A 20,897-nucleotide genomic window follows, 5' to 3' on the forward strand; every position below is an offset into this window, starting at 1 on the left:
TCCTTTCTGGAGAAAGAGTTTCTCTCGAAAGAAGTAAGTGGGAGGAAAGTAGAGCTTGATGAAGTATTACCTCTTGAACAGGAAAATGGCGCAACTCAAGAAAATGTTCCTGAGGTGCCTGCACCGATTAGAGAGGAAGTTAATGAAAATGATCAAGATACTTCTGATCAAGCCCCTACTGAAATTCGAAGGTCCACAAGGACACGTTCCGCACCAGAGTGGTACGGCAACCCTGTCTTGGAAATCATGCTGTTAGACAATGGTGAACCTTCGAACTATGAAGAAGCGATGCCGGGCCCGGATTCCGATAAATGGCTGGAAGCCATGAAATCCGAGATAGGATCCATGTATGAAAACAAAGTATGGACTTTGACTGACTTGCCCGTTGAGCGGCGAGCCATAGAAAATAAATGGATCTTTAAGAGGAAGACAGACGCGGATGGTAATGTGACCATCTATAAAGCTCGGCTTGTCGCTAAGGGTTATCGACAAGTTCAAGGGGTTGACTACGATGAGACTTTCTCACCGGTAGCGAAGCTGAAGTCCGTCCGAATCATGTTAGCAATTGCCGCATTCTATGATTACGAAATATGGCAAATGGACGTCAAAACGGCATTCCTTAATGGTTTCCTTAAGGAAGAATTGTATATGATGCAACCGGAAGGTTTTGTCGATCCTAAGAATGCTGACAAAGTGTGCAAGCTCCAACGCTCGATTTATGGGCTGGTGCAAGCATCTCGGAGTTGGAACATTCGCTTTGATGAGATGATCAAAGCGTTTGGGTTTACACAGACTTATGGAGAAGCCTGCGTTTACAAGAAAGTGAGTGGGAGCTCTGTAGCATTTCTCATATTATATGTAGATGACATACTTTTGATGGGAAATGATATAGAACTCTTGGACAGCATCAAGGCCTACTTGAATAAAAGTTTTTCAATGAAGGACCTTGGAGAAGCTGCTTATATATTAGGCATCAAAATCTATAGAGATAGATCGAGACGCCTCATAGGTCTTTCACAAAGCACATACCTTGATAAGATATTGAAGAAGTTCAATATGGATCAATCCAAGAAGGGGTTCTTGCCTGTGTTGCAAGGTATGAAATTGAGCTCAGCTCAATGTCCGACCATGGCAGAAGATATAGAAGAGATGAGCGTCATCCCCTATGCCTCAGCCATAGGTTCTATTATGTATGCCATGTTGTGTACCAGACCTGATGTAAACCTTGCCGTAAGTTTGGTAGGAAGGTACCAAAGTAATACCGGCAAGGAACACTGGACAGCGGTCAAGAATATCCTGAAGTACCTGAAAAGGACTAAGGAAATGTTTCTCGTTTATGGAGGTGACGAAGAGCTCGTCGTAAAGGGTTACGTCGATGCTAGCTTCGACACAGATCTGGATGACTCTAAGTCACAAACCGGATACGTGTATATTTTGAATGGTGGGGCAGTAAGCTGGTGCAGTTGCAAGCAAAGCGTCGTGGCGGGATCTACATGTGAAGCGGAGTACATGGCAGCCTCGGAGGCAGCACATGAAGCAATATGGGTGAAGGAGTTCATCACCGACCTAGGAGTCATACCCAATGCGTCGGGGCCGATCAAGCTCTTCTGTGACAACACTGGAGCTATTGCACTTGCCAAGGAGCCCAGGTTTCACAAGAAGACAAGGCACATCAAGCGTCGCTTCAACTCCATTCGTGAAAATGTTCAAGATGGAGACATAGAGATTTGTAAAGTACATACGGACCTGAATGTAGCAGATCCGTTGACTAAACCTCTCCCTAGAGCAAAACATGATCAACACCAGAATTCCATGGGTGTTCGATTCATCACAATGTAACTAGATTATTGACTCTAGTGCAAGTGGGAGACTGTTGGAAATATGCCCTAGAGGCAATAATAAAAGCATTATTATTATATTTCCTTGTTCATGATAATTGTCTTTATTCATGCTATAATTGTGTTATCCGGGAATCGTAATACATGTGTGAATAACAGACATCAACATGTCCCTAGTGAGCCTCTAGTTGACTAGCTCGTTGATCAACAGATAGTCATGGTTTCCTGACTATGGACACTGGATGTCATTGATAACGAGATCACATCATTAGGAGAATGATGTGATGGACAAGACCCAATCCTAAACATAGCACAAGATCGTATAGTTCGTTTGCTAGAGTTTTCCAATGTCAAGTATCTTTTCCTTAGACCATGAGATCGTGTAACTCCCGGATACCGTAGGAGTGCTTTGGGTATGCCAAACGTCACAACGTAACTGGGTGACTATAAAGGCAGACTACGGGTATCTCCGAAAGTGTCTGTTGGGTGACATGGATCAAGACTGGGATTTGTCACTCCATATGACGGAGAGGTATCACTGGGCCCACTCGGTAATGCATCATCATAATGAGCTCAGAGTGACCAAGTGTCTGGTCACGGGATCATGCATTACGGTACGAGTAAAGTGACTTGCCGGTAACGAGATTGAACGAGGTATTGGGATAACGACGATCGAATCTCGGGCAAGTAACATATCGATAGACAAAGGGAATAGCGTACGGGGTTGATAGAATCCTCGACATCGTGGTTCATCCGATGAGATCATCGTGGAGCATGTGCGAGCCAACATGGGTATCCAGATCCCGCTGTTGGTTATTGACCGGAGAGTCGTCTCGGTCATGTCTGCTTGTCTCCCGAACCCGTAGGGTCTACACACTTAAGGTTCAGTTACGCTAGGGTTGTAGGGATATGTATATGCAATAACCCGAATGTTGTTCGGAGTCCCGGTTGAGATCCCGGACGTCACGAGGAGTTCCGGAATGGTCCGGAGGTAAAGATTTATATATGGGAAGTCCTGTTTCAGGCATCGGGACAAGTTTCGGGGTTATCGGTATTGTACCGGGACCACCGGAAGGGTCCCGGGGGTCCACCGGGTGGGTCCACCTGTCCCGGGGGGCCACATGGGCTGTAGGGGGTGCGCCTTGGCCTAATGGGCCAAGGGCACCAGCCCCACATAGGCCCATGCGCCTAGGGTTTGAAGGGGGAAGAGTCCTAGGAGGGGAAGGCACCTCCTAGGTGCCTTGGGGGGGAGGGAAACCCCCCTTGGCCGCTGCACCCCCTAGGAGATTGGATCTCCTAGGGTCGGCCACCCCCCCTTTGGCCCTCCTATATATAGTGGGGGAGAGGAGGGACTTCATACTTGAACGCCTTGGCCTTTGGTTGCCTCCTTCTCCCTCCCCAACACCTCCTCCACCTCCATAGTGCTTAGCGAAGCTCTGCCGGAGTACTGCAGCTCCATCAACACCACGCCGTCGTGCTGCTGCTGGTGCCATCTCCCTCAACCTCTCCTCCCTCCCTTGCTGGATCAAGAAGGAGGAGACGTGGCTGTTCCGTACGTGTGTTGAACGCGGAGGTGCCGTCCGTTCGGCGCTGGTCATCGGTGATTTGGATCACGTCGAGTACGACTACATCATCACCGTTCTTTTGAACGCTTCCGCTCGCGATCTACAAAGGTATGTAGATGCATCTAATCACTCGTTGCTAGATGAACTCCTAGATGATCTTGGTGAAACGAGTAGGAAAATTTTTGTTTTCTGCAACGTTCCCCAACAGGTTCCCACTCATCATTAAGTTTTCTAGGTATAGAAACTTCCAAATTAAGTTTTTCATCAAAAGATTGCATCAAGGCATCAACAATATGTTTGGTAAAGGCTTTATTTTGACTATAAGCATGAGGAGAATTCAACACGGATTGCAACAAGGAAATACAACCTTCTAAAGAACAATTATCATAATTAAATTCCTTGAAATCCAAGATAGTGGTTCAATGCTATTTAAAGTCTTGACCTCTCCGATCCCACTTTTACCAAATTTAGCATCAAGATCTAAGAACTCTGAATAATTGGGACGCCTTTTAACTAAAGTTGACTCATCTCCAGTCCCATCATTATTAAGATTCATATTGCAAAACAAAGATTTAATAGGGGACGCATCAATAACTTTTAGATCTTCATCATTATTTTCATGGAAACTAGAAGAACACGCCTTTACAAAGCAATCTTTCTTAGCACGCAATCTAGCGGTTCTTTCTTTGCACTCATCAATGGAAATTCGCATGGCTTTGAGAGACTCATTGATATCATGCTTAGGAGGAGTAAATCTAAGTTTCATAGAATCAACATTAAGCAAAAGTCTATCAACTTTCCTAGCCAAATCATCAACTTTAAGCAATTTTTCTTCAAGCAAGGAATTAAAATTCTTTTGAGAGATCATAAATTCTTTCACACTATTATCAAAATCAGAGAGCATCTTATTATAATTACCATAAGAATTATTGTAGGAATTTCCATAATTATTAGAGGAATTACTAGGGAACAGTCTAGGATTAAAGTTTCCTCTATAAGCATTGTTACCAAAATTATTCCTACCAACAAAATTCACATCCATAGATTCATCATTATTCTCAATCAAAGTAGACAAAGGCATATCATTGGGATCAATAGAAGCACTCTTAGTAGCAAACAATTTCATAAGTTCATCCATCTTTCCACTCAAAACATTAATTTCTTCTATAGCATGCACTTTTTTACTAGTAGATCTTTCGGTGTGCCATTGAGAATAATTAGCCATAATATTATCAAGGAGTTTAGTAGCTTCTCCTAAGGTGATTTCCATAAACTTGCCTCCCGCGGCCGAATCTAAAAGATTTCTAGAAGCAAAATTCAATCCGGCATAAAAAATTTGTATGATCATCCATAAATTCAAACCATGAGTAGGGCAATTGCGAATCATCAATTTCATTCTTTCCCAAGATTGGAAAACATGCTCATGATCAAGTTGTTTAAAATTCATAATATCATTCCTAAGAGGGATGATCTTAGCGGGAGGAAAATACTTAGAGATAAAAGCATCTTTGCACTTATTCCATGAATCAATACTATTCTTAGGCAAAGACGAAAACCAAACTTTAGCACGATCTCTAAGTGAAAACGGAAATAACTTCAATTTAACAATATCATTATCTGTATCTTTCTTCTTTTGTATCTCACACAAATCAACAAAGTTGTTTAGATGCGTAGCGGCATCTTCACTAGGAAGGCCGGAGAATTGATCTTTCATAACAAGATTCAGCAAAGCAGCATTGATTTCACAAGACTCAACATAATTAAGAGGAGCAATTGGAGTACTAAGGAAATCATTATTATTGGTATTGGAAAAATCACACAATTTGGTATTATCTTGCGCCATAGCGACAAGTAATCCAACATACAAGCAAACAAAAAGGCAAGCGAAAGAGAGAGGAGATTGGGAAAGAGAGGGCGAATAAAATAGCAAGGGTGAAGTGTGGGAGAGGAAAACGAGAGGCAAATGGCAAATAATGTAAGTGCGAGGGAGATGAGTTTGTGATGGGCACTTGGTATGTCTTGACTTGAGCGAAGACCTCCCCGACAACGGCGCCAGAAATCCTTCTTGCTACGTCTTGAGCTTGCGTTGGTTTTCCTTGAAGAGGAAAGGGTGATGCAACATAGTAGCGTAAGTATTTCCCTCAGTTTTTGAGAACCAAGGTATCAATTTAGTAGGAGGCTCCTCAAAAGTCCCACGCACCTACACAAACAAACAAGAACTCGCAACCAACGCAATAAAGGGGTTGTCAATCCCTTCAAGGCCACTTGCGAAAATGAGATCTAATAGAGATAATATGATAAGATAAATATATTTTTGGTATCTTATGATATAGATTGGAAAAGTAAAGATGCAAATAAAAGTAGATTGAAAGTTTATATGATAAGAGATAGACCCGGGGGCCATAGGTTTCACTAGTAGCTTCTCTCAAGATAGCATAAGTATTACGGTGGGTGAACAAATTACTGTCGAGCAATTGATAGAAAAGCGATTAATTATGAGATTATCTAGGCATGATCATGTATATAGGCATCATGTCCGTGACAAGTAGACCGACTCCTGCCTGCATCTACTACTATTACTCCACACTTCGACCGCTATCCAGCATGCATCTAGAGTATTAAGTTCATGAAGAACAGAGTAACGCATTAAGAAAGATGACATGATGTAGAGGGATAAACTCATCCAATATGATATAAACCCCATCTTTTTATCCTCGATGGCAAAAATACAATACGTGCCTTGCTGCCCCTGCTGTCACTGGGAAAGGACACCGCAAGATTGAACCCAAAGCTAAGCACTTCTCCCATTGCAAGAAAGATCAATCTAGTAGGCCAAACCAAACTGATAATTCGAAGAGACTTGCAAAGATAACTTAATCACACATAAAAGAATTCAGAGGAGATTCAAATATTTCTCATAGATAAACTTGATCACAAACCCACAATTCATCGGATCTCGACAAACACACCGCAAAAAGAGTTACATCGAATATATCTCCAAGAAGATCGAGGAGAACATGGTATTGAGATCCAAAGAGAGAGAAGAAGCCATCTAGCTAATAACTATGGACCCGAAGGTCTGTGGTAAACTACTCACAACTCATCAGAGAGGCCTTGGAGATAATGTAGAGGCCCTCCATGATCGATTCCCCCTCCGGCAGAGCGCCAGCGAAGGCTCCAAGATAGGATCTCGCGGATACAAAAGGTTACGGCGGTGGAAATAGTTTTTCGTGGTTGCTTCTGATGTTTTCGAGGTACATGGGTATATATAGGAGGAAGAAGTAGGTCGGTGGACTCTCGAGGGGCCCACGAGGGTGGGGGCACGCCCAGCCCTAGGGGGCACCCTCGTGGCCGCCTCCCTTGTTTCTTGACTTCCACTCCAAGTCCTCTGGATCACGTTTGTTCCAAAAATCACGCTCCCGAAGGTTTCATTCTGTTTGGACTCATTTGATATTCCTTTTCTTCGGAACATTGAAATAGGCAAAAAAACAGCAATACGGGCTCGGCCTCCGGTTAGTAGGTTAGTCCCAAAAATGATATAAATGTGTAAAGTAAAGCCCATAAACATCCAAAACGGGTAATATAATAGCATGGAACAATCAAAAATTATAGATACATTGGAGACATATCAAGGCCAAATAAAAAAAGAAAGGCCAAATAAAAAAAGGAAGGACCAAAAAAGGGGGGGAGACAATGTTACTATCCTTTTCCACACTTGTGCTTCAAAGTAGCACCATGATCTTCATGATAGAGAGTCTCATATGTTGTCACTTCCATATACTAGTGGGAATTTTTCATTAAAGAACTTGGCTTGTATATTCCAATGATGGGCTTCCTCAAAATGCCCTAGGTCTTCGTGAGCAAGCAAGTTGGATGCACACCCACTCAGTTTCTTTTGTTGAGCTTTCATACATTTGTAACTCTAGTGCATCCGTTGCATGGCAATCCCTACTCCTCATGTTGACATCAATTGATGGGCATCTCCATAGCCCGTTGATTAGCCTCGTCAATGCGAGACTTTCTCCTTTTTTGTCTTCTCCACACAACCTCCATCATCATATTCTATTCCACCCATAGTGCTATATCCATGGCTTGCGCTCATGTATTGCGTGAGAGTTGAAAAAAGCTGAAGGTGTTAAAAAGTATGAGCCAATTGCTTGGCTGAAACTGGGGTTGTGCATGATGGGAGTATTTTTTGTGAGAAAAATGAAGCATAGCCTAACTATATAATTTTGTAGAGATAAGCTTTCTTTGGCCATGTTATTTTGAGAAGACATGATTACTTGTTAGTATGCTTGAAGTATTAATATTTCTTATGTCAATCTAAACTTTTATCTTGAATCATTTGGATCTGACATTCATGCCACAATAAAGAAAATTACATTGAGAATTATGCTAGGTAGCATTCCACATCAAAAAATTTGTTTTTATCATTTACCTACTCGAGGACGAGCAGGAATTAAGCTTGGGGATGCTTGATACATCTCCAACGTATCTATAATTTTTGATTGTTCCATGCTATTATATTATCCATCTAGGATGTTTTATATGCATTTATATGCTATTTTATATGATTTTTGGGACTAACCTATTAACCTAGAGCCCAGTGCCAGTTTTTATTTTTCCTTGGTTTTGAGTTCTACAGAAGAGAAATACCAAACGGAGTCCAATAGATGTGCCAATTTTTGACGATTATTTATGGACCAAAAGAAGCCCCCGGAGTAAAAGAGTTGGGCTAGAAGAGTCCCGAGCCGTCCACGGGGGTGGAGGGCGAGCCCTACCCCCTGGGCGCACCCCCCTACCTCGTGGATGACTCGGAGACCCCCTTGAGGTGAGATCGACGCCAAAAATTCCTATAAATACCCAAACCTCCAGAAAATAACCTAGATCGGGAGTTTCGCCGTCGCAAGCCTCTGTAGCCACCAAAAACCTCTCGGGGGCCTATTCCGGCACCCTGTCGGAGGGGGAATCCATCACCGGTGGCCATCTTCATCATCCCGACGCTCTCCATGACGAGGAGGGAGTAGTTCACCCTCGGGGCTAAGGGTATGTACCAGTAGCTATGTGTTTGATCTTTCTCTCTCTCTCGTGTTCTTGATTTGGCACGATCTTGATGTATCGCAAGCTTTGCTATTATAGTTGGATCTTATGATGTTTCTCCCCCTCTACTCTCTTGTAATGGATTGAGTTTTCCCTTTGAAGTTATTGGATTGAGTCTTTAAGGATTTGAGAACACTTGATGTATGTCTTGCATGTGCTTATCTGTGGTGACAATGGGATATTCACGTGATCTACTTGATGTATGTTTTGGTGATCAACTTGTGGGTTCTGTGACCTTGTGAACTTATGCATAGGGGTTGGCACATGTTTTCATCTTGACTCTCCGGTAGAAACTTTGGGGCACTCTTTGAAGTACTTTGTGTTGGTTGAATAGATGAAACTGAGATTGTGTGATGTATATCGTATAATCATACCCACGGATACTTGAGGTGACATTGGAGTATCTAGGTGACATTAGGGTTTTGGTTGATTTGTGTCTTAAGGTGTTATTCTAGTACAAACTCTATGATAGATCGAATGGAAAGAATAGCTTCATGTTATTTTACTACGGACTCTTGAATAGATCAATTAGAAAGGATAACTTTGAGGTGGTTTCGTACCCTACCATAATCTCTTCGTTTGTTCTTTGCTATTAGTGACTTTGGAGTGACTCTTTGTTGCATGTTGAGGGATAGTTAATGATCCAATTATGTTATTATTGTTGAGAGAACTTGCACTAGTGAAAGTATGAACCCTAGGCCTGGTTTCCTAGCATTGCAATACCGTTTACGCTCACTTTTATCACTTGTTATCTTGCTGTTTTATAATTTCAGATTACAAAAACCTATATCTACCATCCATATTGCACTTGTATCACCATCTCTTTGCCGAACTAGTGCACCTATACAATTTACCATTGTATTGGGTGTGTTGGGGACACAAGAGACTCTTTGTTATTTGGTTGCAGAGTTGCTTGAGAGAGACCATCTTCATCCTACTCGTCCCACAGATTGATAAACCTTAGGTCATCTACTTGAGGGAAATTTGCTACTGTCCTACAAACCTCTGCACTTGGAGGCCCAACAACGTCTACAAGGAGAAGGTTGCGTAGTAGACATCATGTAGAGCATAGCCAGACTATATGATTTTGTAGGGATAACTTTCTTTGGCCATGTTATTTTGAGAAGACATGATTACTTTGTTAGTATGCTTGAATTATTATTACTCTTATGTCAATATTAAACTTTTGTCTTGAATCTTTCGGATCTGAACATTCGTGCCACAATAAAGAAAATTACCTTGATAATTATGTTAGGTAGCATTCCACATCAAAAAATTCTGTTTTTATCATTTATCTACTCGAGGACAAGCAGGAATTAAGCTTGGGGATGCTTGATACGTCTCCAACGTATCTATAATTTTTTATTGTTCCATGCTATTATATTACCTGTTTCGGATGTTTATAGGCTTTACTATACACTTTTATATCATTTTTGGGACTAACCTATTAACTAGAGGCCCAGCCCATATTGTTGTTTTTTTGCCTATTTCAGTGTTTCGCAGAAAAGGAATATCAAACGGAGCCCAAACGGAATGAAACCTTCGGGAGAGTTATTTTTGGAACGGAAGCAATCCAGGAGACTTGGAGTAGATGTCAGGGAAGCTTTGAGGAAGCCACGAGGCAGAGAGGCGCGCCCTACCCCCCTGGGCGCGCCCCCCACCCTCGTGGACCCCTCGTGGCTCCCCTGACTGACTTCTTTCACCTATATATGTCCATATACCCTAAAAACATTGAGGAGCACAATAGATCGGGAGTTCCGCCCCCACAAGCCTCTGTAGCCACCAAAAACCAATCGGGACGCTGTTTCGGCACCCTGCCGGAGAGGGGGTCCCTCACTGGTGGCCATCTTCATCATCCCGGTGCTCTCCATGATGAGGAGGGAGTAGTTCACCCTTGGGGCTGAGGGTATGTACCAGTAGCTATGTGTTTGATCTCTCTCTCTCGTGTTTTTGATTTGGCACGATCTTGATGCATCGCGAGCTTTGCTATTATAGTTGGATCTTATGATGTTTCTCCCCGTCTACTCTCTTGTAATGGATTGATTTTTCCCTTTGAAGTTATCTTATCGGATTGAGTCTTTAAGGATTTGAGAACACTTGATGTATGTCTTGCATGTGCTTATCTGTGGTGACAATGGGATATCACGTGATCTACTTGATGTATATTTTTGTGATCAACTTGCGGGTTCAAAGACATTGTGAACTTATGCATAGGGGTTGGCACACGTTTTCGTCTTGACTCTCCGGTAGAAACTTTGGGGCACTCTTTGAAGTATTTTGTGTTGGTTGAATTGATGAATCTGAGATTGTGTGATGCATATCGTAATCGTGCCCACGGATACTTGAGGTGACATTGGAGTATCTAGGTGACATTAGGGTTTTGGTTGATTTGTGTCTTAAGGTGTTATTCTAGTACGAATTCTATGATAGATCGAACGGAAAGAATAGCTTCGTGTTATTTTACTATGGACTCTTGAATAGATTGATCAGAAAGGATAACTTTGAGGTGGTTTCGTACCCTACAATAATCTCTTCGTTTCTTCTCCGCTATTAGTGACTTTGGAGTGACTCTTTGTTGCATGTTGAGGGGTAGTTATATGATCCAATTATGTTATTATTGTTGAGATAACTTGCACTAGTGAAAGTATGAATCCTAGGCTTTGTTTCCTAGCATTGCTATACCGTTTACGCTCACTTTTACCACTTGCTACCTTGCTGTTTTTATATTTTCAGATTACAAATACCTATATCTACCATCCATATTGCACTTGTATCACCATCTCTTCGCCGAACTAGTGCACCTATAGAATTTACCATTGTATTGGTTGTGTTGGGGACACAAGAGACTCTTTGTTATTTGGTTGCAGGGTTGCTTGAGAGAGACCATCTTCAACCTACGCCTCCCATGGATTGATAAACCTTAGGTTATCCACTTGAGGGGAATTTGCTACTGTCCTGCAAACCTATGCACTTGGAGGCCCAACAACGTCTACAAGAAGAAGGTTGCGTAGTAGACATCAATCATCATCGTCACCACGCCGTCGTGCTGACGGAACTCTCCCTCGGCCTCAACTGGATCAAGAGTACGAGGGACGTCTCCGAGCTGAACGTGAGGTGCCGTACATTCTATGCTAAGGATCGGTCTAATCGTGAAGACGTACGACTACATCAACCGCGTTGTCATAACGCTTCCGCTTTCGTTCTACGAGGGTACGTGGACACACTCTCCCCTTTCGTTGTTATCCATCACCTAGATAGATCTTGCGTGATCGTAGGAAATTTTTTGAAATTACCGCGTTCCCCAACACATACCCCCCGATACTACCCATAGATTCATCAAAATAAGCAAATAACACAAAGAAAACAGAATCTATCAAAACTGAACAGTCTGTAGCAATCTGGAAACGTAGAATACTTCTGTAAATCCAAAAATTCTAAAAAATTAGAAAAACCTGGGAAATTTGTGTAAAAATCTTGTGCAAAAAGAATCAAATCAAAAACACGCTCCTGTGAATTATGAAAATTATTTTCCTGGGTGCAAAAGATTATGTTTTCCAGCAAGATCAAGACAACTATCACCGTAAGCCATCCCAAAGGTCTTACTTGGCACAAACACTAAATAAAACACAAAACCACATCTAACCAGAGGCTAGATGAATTATTCAAAATAAAACAGGAACAAAAAGCAAAGAACAAAAATAAAATTGGGTTGCCTCCCAACAAGCGCTATTGTTTAACGCCCTTAGCTAGGCATAAAAACATGAATAGATCTAGGTATTGTCATCTTTGGTCTTTACCCTTTTAATGGAGTTATGTTCAAATCCAGGAGGTTCTTTGCGTTTCTCCTCATATTCAGAAATCTTTGAGTCTAGAGCATCCAACCGCTTATTGCAAAGAGTAATCAACATATTCATGCGGTGGATGTTCCCACTGACATTTTTGAGGGGTTCAAGAGATTTTTGCAAAAAAATTGTTACTTCACATGGTTTCTCAAAAACTGGAGTTTCCTCTTGAGTGTGAGGTAAACCCTTTTGTGGAGGTTATATTCCAACCAATACTTCTATTATCTCATAAGCAATGTTGGGATCAATTTCGATAAAATTCCCTTTAGCAGCGAAATCCAAGAGTTGCCTATGGGGCATGGTCAACCCAACATAAAAATTATGGAGTAGAATTTTAAAATCCCCATCTATAGTGCAATTGCGATAAGATTCTATCATCCTATACCAAGCATCTTTTCAATTTTCTCCTTGTTTTTGCTTGAAGTGAAGAACTTCAAAGTTGGGAGACAAAGGAGGGGTAAAAGCGCTAGTCATAGAGAAAAGATAAAGAGGGAGAAAGCACATGAAGAGATGAAAGGAAGAAGGGCGAAGAAAAGAGCGCAGAAAAAGGGCAAACCTTTTCAAAAATAGTTTTAGAAGTGGGGGAGGAAAATGAGAGGCAAATGGTGAATAATGTAATGCAAGAGATGCGAGTTTTTTATGATGGGTACTTCGTATGTCTTGACTTGGCGTAGATCTCTCCGGCAACAGAGCCAGAAATTCTTCCTGCTACTTCTTGAGCTTGCGTTGATTTTTTTCTTTAAAGAGGAAAGGGTGATGCAGTAAAGTAGAGATAATTATTTCCCTCAGTTAGAGAACCAATGTATCAATCCAGTAGGAGACAACGCACAAATCACCAAGACCTGCACAAACAATCAAACAACTTGCACCAAGCGCGATAAAGGGGTTATCAATCTCTTCACGGTTACTTGCAAAAGTGAGATCTGATAGAGATAGATGAAACTAATCAAAAGGTAAAGTAAATACTTTTAGTATTTTTGGTTTATAGATCAGAAAGTAAAAGATTGCAAAATAGTAGAACGGAAACTTATATGATGGAAAATAGACCCGGGGGCCATAGCTTTCACTAGTGGCTTCTCTCAAGATAGCAAATAATATGGTGGATGAACAAATTATTGTCGAGCAATTGATAGAAAAGCGCAAAGTTATGACGATATCTAAGGCAATGATTATGAAATATATGCATCACGTCTGTGTCAAGTAGACCGACTCCAACCTGCATCTACTACTATTGCTCCACATATCGACCGACTCCTTCCTGCATCCAGAGTATTAAGTTCATAAAAAACATAGTAACGCATTACGTAAGACTCCTTCCTGCATCTACAATACGTGCCTTGCTGCCCCTACTGTCACTCGGAAAGGACACCGCAAGATTGAACCCAAAGCTAAGCACTTTTCCCATTGCAACAAAAACAAATCTAGTTGGCCAAATTAAAACGATAGTTTGAAGATAATTACAAAGATATCAAATCATGCATATAGGAATTCAGAGAAGATTTAAATAATATTCATAGATAAGCTGGTCATAAATCCACAATTCATCGGATCTCGACAAACACACCGCAAAATAAGATTGCATCGGATAGATCTCCAAGAACATCAAGGAGAACATGGTATTGAGAAGCAAAGAGAGAGAGAGAAGAAGCCATCTAGCTGCTATCTATGGACCCGTAGGTTTGAGGTAAACTACTCACGCTTCATCGGAAGGGCAATAGAGTTGATGTAGAAGCCCTCTATAATCGAATCCCCCTCCGGCAGGGTGCTGGAAAAGGCCCCTAGATGGGATCTCACGGGTACAGAAGGTTGCGGTGGCGGAAAAGTGTTTTCGTGGATGCTTCTGGTGGTTTGGGGATATTTGGGAATGTATAGAACGAAGAGTTAGGTCAGAGGAGTCAGGAGGGGCCCACAAGGCAGGGGGTGTGCCCTCCCCCTTGTTGCCGCCTCGTGGCTCTTCCGACTTGATCTCCAAGTCTCCTGGGTGTCTTTGTAATCATCGCGAAGGTTTCATTCCGTTTGGACTCCGTTTGGTATTGCTTCTCTACGAAGCTCAAAAACAAGGGAAAAAACAGAAACTGGCACTGGGCTCTAAGTTAATAGGTTAGTCCCAAAAATAATTAAAATAGTATATTAATGCATATAAAAATCCAAAACAGATAATATAATAGCATGGAACAATCAAAAATTATAGATACGTTGGAGACGTATCAGCCACGTGGTGGCTAAGTCAGTATCTGCAGTATATGATACAATGGTCTACATCTGATGGGCGGTCCCTCACATAACGTTATCTCTCAAGATGCGCTATATTGAGATAACCCATTTGTCCTACTTCTTGTCCCGTGCCTGCGGTGGCTAACGTAAAGATATTAATGTCACAAGGACCGGACGAAGGCAATAAGTTCTATGGACAACCATGACTCCTAGAATAATTGTGTTCCCCTCAAGATATCTGCACATGTCACATCATAGGTCTATCAGTTTGCACAACCATCTATCCACTTCATGTGTGGCATGGGGAGTTGGATTTCTCCAACTATGCTGATGGAACGGACAGACCAAGTTACACAAAGGATCATGGAGAACTAAGGGCATGTTTATCGTAGATGATTTTTACTCAGAATAAGAAGGTGATGATTTCTTCAAGGACTTGCTTGTAATATGTTATTCTTATAAGAAAGTTTTTGTGGACTTGCTTGTAGTTCTTATTCTTATAAGTTCTTGTAAAAGCATGTTTTATTTAGTATGTGACCATGGTCTTGTACTTTTCCTGTCAAATCAGTTTATCATGTCGAATGTGGACATCAGTATGGCAAAGCTTGAGGAGTTTCCTTTCGATGCCTCATATATAATCCCTATCCTCATATATGATTCCTATTAGGTACTACTTTTGTTCCTTAATATAAGACGTTTTGGTAGTTTTTTTTAGATCAACCTTGCTAAGTTTTATTCAAGCTTTTAAATCTAGGCCGATACGACCGATATACAGACCGATATATCACTTTTGGGTTTCTACTGATATAAATGTAACATATCATTTTGTAAATATCAATTTTCAAACATATCATACGATACGGACCGAAATATCGACCGGGATGGTCGATATCTAGCCTGGTATGTCCACTGATATAGAATGATGCATAGATGACAACAATTATTTATTAGAATGATGTGAAATAAGATTATGCATTTACAACTTTATTATATATCAAAGTCATGCACAATGTTTCATACAAATGCATATATATAGTATTGTTTTAATCATAGAGTAAGGATTTTGTGAATCTTTCCTTAATAGTTTCTTAATCAAGAAGTTAATAAAGTGGGAATCTAAAAGTGTCATATTAAAGCATTGACATCATACATTTTGTTTTACTAAAAATAAATGTTTTGAACAAGAATAATGAAAAAAAACTAGACATGTTTTCTTCAATATATGTACATATCGTCCAATATATCACTCGATATCCGACATTCGATATGTCGAAGCTAACATGTATAGGTAAAGTATAGAAGGGAGTGCCTAGCCACAGGTGGCGTCTCATCGGTAAAAAAAGCTAGCATTTTTAGCGGCGTTGTGAGATTCGAAGTTGTTGTTTCGGAGCTCATGAGTGAAACGGCATTCCAGAAATTATTTAGAATGTCCTATGATCTCCTTGGTGGAACTCAACTCCCCTGACGTGCTGCAGAATGCAGTTGGGTCATTGACATGTGGAACATCCGGCAGACGGGCCCACATTTCAGTGATAGATGCATGAGCTCCCAGTCCTTCCTTTGCGATGTCATCAATAACAATCTTGCAAACTGAGGCTAAATGAATCTTCATAGTGCTAAATCTGAAGCCAAAGTAAGCCATTCACGACATGCAATAGCCTCCGCGCCGATGCTCCCAGGAACAGACCTCCATCGTTCCTACAAATCACCGCTGCTGCACACACTTCATTACGTGGGAATCATGTATTTAGTTTTTGATCGCACCTACACTCCGTCTAACAAATCATGTGTGTTTAGTTTTTGATCGCACCTACACTCTCTCCCATAATGTAAGACCCATCTAAGATGTCTGTCTCATAATGTAAGACATCTTTTTAGTAAGACGTCTTTTTAGCACTAGGGACGGAGGGAGTATTAATTTCGTCTTTGATGAATTCATGCATTGTTGTAGTGCTTCGAGACCGATGCTCCAGAAGACTTCCAGCTATTCCGAGTTTTGTCGTGTGATTTGTTTTGTTTGTGCATTCATCATGCCATCTCTTGCATTGCATCATGTCATCATGCCATCATATCATTAATTTTAAAAACTCATCTAAATAAATTGTATGGATCTTCGATCCATTTAAATCGAGGGAAACGCACATGGTGATTTCTCTTTATAACAATTACCCTCCCAATATTATTAGGGAGCTATGATAAATATTCCATTCTTTAGGAATAAACCATAACACACTTATAGTTTAAGTTCCATGCATTTTCTACCTCAATTCCTTGCCTCAAACTTTGCCAACAATTGTTATCTCATTTATTGAGGCTCTTCCAAAATTCTCAACATTTTGGGTCTACCAAATACCCACTTCCTTCCTACCCTCCTTTGAATTAAATTCAAATGAGTTTGAATTCAACTTCACACCCATGCTCACTTTCTATTTTTCTTGATCAAGCTCATTTTTATGAGTCCATGGAAATTGTCCGCATGCGCAAATTCTTTCCCTAACCCTCTCTTCTTTTCTTCTCTCTAATTCTTTTCTGCTAAAGAATATGAGGGAGAGAGAGAGAGCCCAGCCAGGCCTCTTGGGCCTAACCAACCAGACCGACCCGTTCCCACAGCCCACTTAACCCCTCCTAACCCTAGCCGCACCCAGCGCCCAATCCCCAACTCCCATCGATCACTCCTCCTTCCCAGCGCCGCCACATCTCCTCGCTCGGTCCCCATCTCCCCTTGATCTCCTCCTGCGCCGCGTCTCCTCTTGTACCCTCTCGCCAACACCGCACCCGCACCTCCCCCGTGCCTCGCCTTCGACCTCGGGTTTCGCGTTCCATGGCCACGAGTGCCACCCGCAGCAGTTTTAGGCCGTCCCCGTTGCCGAGTCCCTCGCCGCCCCGCTTGCTTCTCCAAGTCCTGCCAGCGCCATGGCCTCTGCTTCCCCTGCGTTCCTACCGAAGCCCGCGCCAAGGCCAGTGCCCAGCATCTGCTTCATCTCGATCGCGCCCTGCTGACGCTGCTCTTCTAGCGCGCCGCTGTCCCTCTGCTGCCTCGCTGGACCTGCTCTGTCCTCCGCCATCTCCCTCCCGTTCGGCCTTTGTTGTCGTACCTCCGCAGCTCGCAGTTGCCCTCTACCTCAAGTCCGAGCTTGAGCCCTGCCCGAAGCTACATGGACAACCACCTCGCGTGCCTCCTCCCGTTGGCCCTCTCTGCCTGCTGCCTATCTGCCATCTCCGGCCGCCTACTATGCTCCACCTCCTGGCCCGAGCTACATCCGTCGCTGCCTTTTCCCCGTTGACGTGAAGATTGCAGCTGCAACACCCATGGACGCAAAAGTTACTCTATGACCCGTGTACGACTACGGGGATTCGCAAGTACCCTTTGGATGCGCCAAGTTCGACTACAGGGACTGCCAAGTTCCTCTACCGACGACTCGAACATCTACGAAAACGTGTACCACTACCATCGACCCGAACATCTACGAACCGTGTACGACTACCGTCACCGTGGATCCGACAAGATCCGTGTACAACTACTTCCACTACGACCGCCACGAGAACGTCTACTTCCTCTACTTTGCACCGACTCGAACCGCCCGGAAATGCACGCTTCAAAGGTATAACCGTCGAGACGATGACCCGTGAACGAATGCATGTTGTCTAAGATGAACCGTATGTTTGCACCGTGCCCGTTTGCTTCATGCATGTTCCTCCTTTGTTTGCCATGTCGTCGACCCGTGGGAACCCGGTAACCGGGATCACCCCACCATCTTTTGCATGTTCCGCACATACGCACACTTGCTCTTTTGCACAGGTATCTCAATGAGTTTTCGGATCATCTGAATGTTGTCGTGGCACCATTTCTGTTGTAATTGTCGTGTCACCCCTTTCGTTCCGCCACGGTGACAAATGCTTCATAACATGCTCATGTCAATGTTTTCATAGAAATTGCATAAAACTTGCATATGCCATTTGCATCATGATAACAACAATTAAAATGTTTAAAATTGTTGTTTGCATTAAATTGCTAATTGACACATGGGGTTTTTCCGGAATTGTTGTTTGTTATTTCCGGCCTCATTTAAACTTGCCTAAATAGTTAGTTTACTTATGCTTCACCACTTGCCATGTTTAATAACGTTTAATATTGTTGGGTACATAAACGGGAGAGAACTAAGTAATTGATGTGGTGTTTTGTCAATATGCAACTCGTTGCATATTGAGCTCCACTTAACTTGTAGTATTGTTTGTTGCACTTTGCCATGCCATGCGTCATTAAACCGGACATGCATCATACTTGATTGTGCATCATGCCATGATTATGCTTGTGTGTTTACCATATTGTTTCCTCCTTTCCGGTTTGCTTCTCTCGTTAGCTTCGGTTTCGTTCTGGAGTTGTGAGGATTCGTTCGACTACGTCCGTTTGTCTTCTTCATGGATTCGTTCTTCTTCCTTGCGGGATCTTAGGCAAGATGACCATTACCCTCAATATCACTTCTATCTTTGCTTGCTAGTTGCTTCGTTCTATCGCTATGTTGTGCTACCTATCACTTTCTCTTCAAGCCTCCCAAATTGCCATGTCAGCCTCTAACCTTTTTTTTCACCCTTCCTAGCAAACCATTGCTTGGCTATGTTACCGCTTTGCTCAGCCCCTCTTATAGCATTGTTAGTTGCAGGTGAAGTTGAAGATTGCTCCATGATGGACAGGATTATGTTGGGATATCACAATATCTCTTATTTAATTAATGCATCTATATAGTTGGTAAAGGGTGGAAGGCTCGGCCTTATGCCTGGTGTTTTGTTCCACTCTTGCCGCCCTAGTTTCCGTCATACCAGTGTTATGTTCCTTGATTTTGTGTTCCTTACGCGGTTGGGTGATTTATGGGACCCCCTTGACAGTTCGCTTTGAATAAAACTCCTCCAGCAAGACCCAACCTTGCTTTTACATTTGCCTCACCTAGCCTTTTTCCCTTGGGAGTCGCGCTCCCGAGGGTCATCTTTATTTTATCCCCCCCCCCCAGGCCAGTGCTCCTCCGAGTGTTGGTCCAAACTAGAGCACCATGCGGGGCCGTCCCTTGGCAACTTGGGTTATGTTGGTACCTGTATGCTTAGCTTATCCAGTGTGCCCTGAGAACAAGATATATGCAGCTCCTATCGGGATTTGTCGGCACATCCGGGTGGTCTTGCTGGTCTTGTTTTACCATTGTCGAAATGTCTTGTAAACCGGGATTCCGAGACTGATCGGGTCTTCCTGGGAGAAGGAATATCCTTCGTTGACCGTGAGAGCTTGTGATGGGCTAAGTTGGGACACCCCTGCAGGGTTTAAACTTTTGAGAGCCGTGCCCGCGGTTATGTGGTAGATGGGAATTTGTTAATGTCCGGTTGTAGATAACTTGACACCAGATTCGAGTTAAAACGCATCAACCGCGTGTGTAGCCGTGATGGTCTCTTTTCGGCGGAGTCCGGGAAGTGAACACGGTTTGGCTTATGTTTGAACGTAAGTAGTTTCGGGATCACTTCTTGATCATTGCTAGCTTCACGACCGTTCCGTTGCTTCTCTTCTCGCTCTTGTTTTGCGTATGTTAGCCACCATATATGCTTAGTCGCTGCTGCAACCTCACCACTTATCCATTCCTTTACCCATTAAGCTTTCCTAGTCTTGATACCCATGGTAATGGGATTGCTGAGTCCTCGTGGCTCACAGATTACTACAACAACAGTTGCAGGTATAGGTTATGCGATGATCATGACGTGAGAGTGATGCTTGCTTATTCTGAGTTCTTCTTCTGCTTCGTCATTCAGGGGATAGGTTCCAGGTCGGCGGCCTGGGCTAGCAGGGTGGATGTCATTTGAGTTTCTGTTTGTGTTTCATCCGTAGTCGGATGTTGCTCTTATGTATGATGATGTTGTAATCGTGTGACATTCTATGCCTCTTGTATGTATTCCCAACTATTATGTAATGTTGATGTAATGATATCCACCTTGCAAAAGCGTCTCCAATATGCGCTTCTATCCTTAATGGGACCTTCGAGTTCCTTTAGGATAGGGTCGCATATTGGGCGTGACAAGTTGGTATCAGAGCCAGGTTCCAACCATAGGAGCCCCCTTGTTTGATCGTGTAGCTTGGCCGTTGTCGAGTCTAGTAGAAAACTGTTTTCGGAGTCTAGTTATATCGGAGAGTAGGAATTATTTTTACTCCTCATTCCCTTCGTCACTCTGGTGAGGAATCTTGACATAGGTGTTTTGAGTTACTCCTATTCCCCTTCAAATTTTTCTTTAGGTTCATGCAGTTGGTTTTTCATTTGTTGGTTCTCAGCTCTTTTGATCTGGTGCATTTTCTCGTCAAGTTGACT

The sequence above is a fragment of the Triticum aestivum genome, chromosome 3B, assembly GCF_018294505.1.
Source record: "Triticum aestivum cultivar Chinese Spring chromosome 3B, IWGSC CS RefSeq v2.1, whole genome shotgun sequence".
Classification (NCBI taxonomy): Eukaryota; Viridiplantae; Streptophyta; class Magnoliopsida; order Poales; family Poaceae; genus Triticum; species Triticum aestivum.